The sequence below is a fragment of the Lonchura striata genome, chromosome 1 (genome assembly GCF_046129695.1).
Source record: "Lonchura striata isolate bLonStr1 chromosome 1, bLonStr1.mat, whole genome shotgun sequence".
Lineage (NCBI taxonomy): Eukaryota > Metazoa > Chordata > Aves > Passeriformes > Estrildidae > Lonchura > Lonchura striata.
Window position 1 is genome coordinate 41,399,419 of NC_134603.1, and position 6,000 is coordinate 41,405,418.

The window sequence follows — 6,000 nt, forward strand, 5'->3', positions numbered from 1 at the left end:
TAAAATTAATCTCATCCCAAACACTCTACTTGATTAGTTTTTCTCTACATTACTTTAATAAATTGAAGAGAGCAAGTACTCAGGAAACAACCCAGCCCTTGGCTGCTGCAGCACCAGATTCATCATACAACAGAGCGTTCCACCTCTTTTGGCCAATTCGAGCTAATTACTGAAGAGAGTCCCAAACGACAGTGACAGCCACAACTGAAGTGTGCAGTGGAAAAAAGCTTTGTTTCTGTATCACATAGCTCCTCTTCTTCATAAGAGGTAGACACATCACCTACTAAATCCATCTCCCAAGACTAAATCAATCTCTCAAGATGAATAATGGTACTTACTTGAGCACTTCAGAGGGAAGAACTGAGATCAGACTACAGCTCTTGTTTGTCTTAATATTCAATCTAAGATTAATAAATTACACATTCAACTGGGTTGGGCTGACTAAAAAAGTCACATTCAAACAGGATTTCCTGCCAGCTCATGAAAGCTATGCCCAAAAAGCATGACTGAGAAAACACACACACACAAAAAAAAAAAAAAAAAAAAAAAAAAAAAAGAGGAAAGAAAAATAACTTCTGAGTTTGCCCTGAAATTTCTGAATCAAAGTCAACAATCTTCTCTAGTAAAAAGATTTATATAGAATTAAAACAAAAATGCATACTATAAAGTTAAATATGGAAATCTCAGATTCAAAAGATACAAGCCAAGTGGGATACAGAACATTAAACAGGATTCTAGAATAGCCTTACAGTGAAGTGTGTGATGGCCACTCCTGAATTTTTAAAATTAAGAACTACACACAATGTAAACTAAAGTATCAATATCCAGGAAGGCTTTCTGACAAGTACCATGTAAAATATAAGGAAAACGTGTGAAGGTAAATAAGGTTAATTAATATCTTAAAAGTGGATATTTTTAATGATGTCTTTAAAGACCTCAAGTCTTACCTTCCCCTTTCTTTTCGAGTTTCTAACAGAAAAGCAACATTTTTTTTTTTCTCAGATCTTGTTAAAACTCGATTCTTTAGCCATGTAAAAGAGGGAAAATTTGACTGTAAGTGAAAGTCTAGAGCACCATGTCCTTTAATTCAGTGATGGGGACCTTCATTCGATTACCTCATAGCTATGGGACAAGACACGGCAAAAGCCAAATGATAAAATATTAAATTATATTTTCTTCCTCCTCAGGCAAAGAGTGAGTATAGCATTAGATTAGTTTGAAAGACTAAAAAGGAAGAAGAGGAGTCTGCAATATGCATCACAAGTGACTAATACAATTTTTAAGCCCCGTTTATTCATATAATCAGGCATAAGCACTTATGCTAACTGTGGAAACCTCGAATGTAATACATAGCCCAAATGAATTCCAGATTAGTGCATGCTTCAGTGTTTCATGTTCTCCCTTGCACATGCCTAGTGAAAGCCTGCCACTCTGCAACAGAGGAAGGAATTACTACAACAAAACCATAGGCAGACTTTGCCAGAAACTATACTTTTTTTTGAAATGAGGCAGAATAAGCTGAGTGTTTTAAGTAATGGATAGGTTTGCATCCCACTGTCTAGCAGCAGTTATTCCAATTGTGTTTCACAGCTTCATCAGAGAGGCAGAAATATGAACAAACTATAGGAGCATTCTCCATAATCTGCACTGAAACAAATGACACTCCCTTCAGTCAGAACATCTTCCACCATTATGGGAAAGGATTCATTTATCTTTCAGCTATAAACCTGAGTTAGCTACATGTTCACCATACTGACATCCCAACATTTTTTAATCTTATGATGTCAATCTTGCATCTACGTAAAAATGTGTATTTCAGTGTGTAAAAAGATCTCTTGCTGCTGACAACTCAAAGTGCATTAACTTGGGAAGCCTTGAGATTTCCACACACACCCACACACTCCTTTCAGTACAGATCTCACTGATTAGAAAACAAAATATCCACAACTTAATAGACCTTTCACACACAGTGGCATTTCTGCAGAAGCATACGTTTCCAACACTTCAACTTTTACTTTCATCACTATTAGCAAGTTATTTTCCCAAGTTATTTCCTACACACACACCATGCCCAGTGCCCCTGCTGAAACTACCACATTCACTGAAACTGAATGAGCTCCTAGTGAAACATCAGAGCTTAGCTGTAAATATGTGTAAATACTTTTATTCTGTGCTGCTTTCCTGTTAGAATACAACATGCATCAAGGTCACTGTAACAGATTGCAGTTTTCAGGCTCATAGAGAAGACACTGAGGAAATCAGTAAGAGCAAACTTAAATAAGCAGTGTTTAAAGTTCTGCCTTCTCCCAAACCTGCCCAGAATTCACATCTCTGTTTCCTGCATTTCAGTCAGGTCTATTCACAGGTTCGGGAACGCTATCACTGCTGAAAGGTGAATAGAACTCGTTCTTTGCAGTGTGACCGGTCTGTTCTGAGCTCTCCGAGTTTTTAGCTACAGATTACAGCCCCATGGGCCTCTCCCTTTGAAGTGGAGTTCCTCTGAATTAGTCCCCTGCCTGCAACCTGTCCTCCATACACTGAAATAAATTACAGTCAACTTTTCCCTTCATTGCCATGTCAAGTGTAGCAATAAATATCCACAGGCTAAAAGCAAACAAACAAGACTGGACGAACCATAACCTCACAGCAAGAGCATCTCAAGGAAGAACACCAGGCAGGGCACAAGAAAGTTAAGGGCATAAAAATCAAAACTCACTATCTGAATCCATAAGTGCGTATGTAAGGCTAACATGCTTCTTGCCTCTCTCCCACAAGAAGCACGGGTGAAAAGCAATTAAGGGGCTCCTACAATTTAGTTAGAGTTCAGCAAAGAGGAGAAAGCATTTTACATTATGAAATGCCTGGGAAAAGGCATCATCTCTTTCAGTTGCAGAAGTGGGAAGCGTTGGGACACGGAGCTTCTTTCCCGGCTATGCACCGGAGCACCGCACCAGCGGTCCGCCCGCGGCGGACTCCGGCGGAGTTGGAGCGGGGCTCCCCTGCAATCCCGGCCACCAATCCCCCCCGCACCTCAACCCCCGAGAACTGATGCTGGCGCCGCCGACCATCCGGCCTCGAAACTGGCAGCAACCGATCAGCAGCTGCAAAAAAAAAGTCACTCGAGACGAAGGAAACGCAGCGAAAAGGAAGCAAGAGCTTACTTGCCTATACAGCACCGCCGGACGACCTCCTCGCAGCTGAGAAACGCTGTGCCGCTCGTCCTCCTCCCACCGCTCCGTGCTAGTTCCAAAATAATTCCTCCGGGCGCCGGCACATCCCCGGGCTCAGCCGAGGAGCGCAGGGAGCCCGGCCGCCTCTCCCCCCCGCCCGGTGCCCATGGTGTCAGCCACAGCTCCGGCAACTCGCGCTCCTGCCCGCCGGCGCTACCTCGGGGCGGGCCGCCGGCTAACAGGGCATCGCAGCCCGGCCGCCGCCGCACCGGCTCGAACTCCGCCGCGCTGGGGGGGAGCGAGGGGCTCCCCGCGCCCTTCCCGGAGACGGAGCGGGGGCGCCGGGCGGGGGCGTGCGGGGAGCAGCGCCGCCCCTCGCGGCGGCGAGCGGCCAGGCGAGGCGCGGCCAGGCGAGGGGAGGCGAGGCGGCGCGGCGCCGCCACCGCGGCCGCAGCCAGGCGCGGCGATGCCGGCCCCGCCCGGGACCCCCGCCCGCCCCCCCGCCGCTCCCGGGGCGCTCCGTAACGCCGCCCCGCTGCCGGCGCCAGCAGATCCGGTGACGCGCAGCCCTCCCCCGGGCCGGCCCCCGTGCCGGAGAGGGGCGAGCGGGCGGCGAAGCGGGAGCCGCTTCCCACGGGCAGCGGGAGGGTGAGCTGGACCACCGGCGCGCAGGGACAGAGCGGTCCCGGGCGCGGCGGCGGAGCTGCCGAGCGCCCGGGGGAGGCGGTGTCTCCTGGGCTGCGGGAGAGCCCGCTCGCCCGGAGCCCGCGGAGCTCTCCCCGGTCCTAGGGAGCTGCGGCTGGCCGCTCACCCCGTGCCCGGCAGGAAAGTTATCGGCTCCCCCTCTTTCCTCACTCAACCTCCTCTTTAGTTCAGCTGCCTTGGCTGCCCTTTCTGCCAGCTGTGTGACAGGGTTTCGGCTGGCCGCTCGCCAGAGGGACTGTACATCGATCCCCCATGTAGGGAAGAAATTTGGTGCCGGTTCTATTACTTTGCCTGGCTGGCTTGGCGCGGCACCGGCGCTGCCTTCTCCGCGCCCCGTCTCCCAGCCTCTAACCCAGAGCACGGCTCTGCGGCGACCACCGCCACCGGCGCACAGCCAGCGCCGCTCTTCCGGGCTGCCTCGGACAAGGAGGGGGCCCAAAGGGTGCAAAAGGGGTGAGGGACAAGCTGCCCTGTGCCTCGCGAAAGCCCTGCGTGATCCTCGCTCTCCCGTTCCGCACGCTCGTGCTTCCAGCAGCGCGCACGGTGCCCGGCCGGAGATCCCCCGCAGGCATGGATGGCCCTCGCCGTCGGACAGCGCTGCAATGACACGCTCTAACGCAGCTATCAGTCACTTACACAGGCACACCCATATATATAAAACATAGATATGTATGTACATGCATGAACACACCCCCATACGCATAGGCGGCCGCCGCGGGGAAACCGCATCTCCCCGCGGATGGGGCCGCCAGAAGTCGACCTGCCACGGTGAAGGCAGGAGGAGAATGAAGGCGGCGGGGAAAAGCAGCAGGAGAGAGCCCGAGGGGAGCCGCCACCGGAGCCGCCTCTCGGCGCCGCGCTGGCCGCGGGCTCCCGCGGCGATGCCGGCAGCCGGGCTCGCCGCCCGCCGGCGCTGCGGAGAGCTGCGGGCAGGGAATCCCGCGGAGCCTCTGCGCCTCCTTGGTGTCGGGGAGAGCCCGGCCCTCGTGGGGCTTTTGCCAAACTGAGAGTGAGTGGAGCAGCAGTGGTCTCACCCGCATGCTCTGGGGCCCCTTCTAGCTCTTGGGAATGTTTCTCTCTAGTTAGGCTGAGGATGTCTGGGAGGGTGTCACAATTAAAAGTTCGCTAGAAAGGAGATTGAGCTTTGCTGTTCCGTAGCTTCTCCGATAGTCCTTTTCCCTTCAACTTCTGTAGGCTTCTTCTAATGAAAAGTGGTTTTCACGGGCATCTCACAGTTAAGGGCTTTTCTTCAACCAAGTTGGCAGAAACAAAAATGTTTCTGTTCCTTATGCACTCCTTTTATAAATATTACCTTCAATAATGTGCAGTGAGCTATTGAGGGGGGAAAAGATTTAAACAGACAGCTTAATGCAAGCTAAATGCAAAGCTAAGAGAGTTGCTCCGAAGAATAAAGCTAAATGTTGGGTTGATAAGTGCCTTAGAAAATGCATTGATAAGTTTCATGCCTAATTGAACAGATCTGTACTTCATGTACTTGTCATCTTGAGATACAGATCTTTATCTTTCCTTGTTTACTAGTATTGAATTGATACCAACAGTTCTTGATAGCTACAAACTAACCAAGCTATTTGTCCTACTGAAAGATTGAATAGTTTGAACTGATAGTTCTTCTGACAAGACTGAAAAAATAAATTATTAAAATGGTACATATATGAGGACTGGGATGATTGAAAATCATGTCTGAGAATTTAAATAAATGAAATGTAATGAACTAAAAACTTATCAAAGACAGAAGTGAAGTGGAATTCATGCCCTGCTGGGAAAGTCAACACCCAAGAAAGAAATTTATAAACAAAGTAGAAACAAAAAATATTTTATTACCTTTTAGTTGCTTTGTCTAGAGTCAGTCCCATACTCAAATTTCAACAGGGACAACGTCCTCAGTTTTCGCTATCAGAGTCACCTATTGATTATAGAATCAATACATATCCTGTTCCCCCATCTGTAGGAAGAGCTGTCATTTTTCATGGAGACCTCCCACTTCATTCTTTGTGTGATAATGTAAAGTGGATAGCTCAAGCAAGAAAGGAAATTTCATTTCACAAGAGGAAGCTGTTCTATTTTAGTGCAGTATCTTTCAAACTATTTTAAAATATATTAATAT

The 6,000-nt window shown here is 48.8% G+C and overlaps 1 protein-coding gene across 6 annotated transcripts in view; it reads right to left on the reverse strand.

The window, feature by feature from the left end:
• The window catches only part of SNTG1 (syntrophin gamma 1), a 314,340-nt gene extending 310,870 nt beyond the window's left edge, over window positions 1–3,470 (reverse strand). For 2 of the 6 annotated variants that reach the window (XM_077783688.1, XM_077783680.1), the window contains exon 1: window positions 3,166–3,469. The gene's annotated coding sequence lies outside the window, so the exon portion shown is untranslated. Of the gene's footprint in view, window positions 1–3,161 lie in introns of all 6 variants that reach the window. The other 4 variants (XM_077783696.1, XM_077783692.1, XR_013340046.1 and 1 more) reach the window with 3 other exon arrangements.
• Window positions 3,471–6,000: the final 2,530 nt, after the last annotated feature.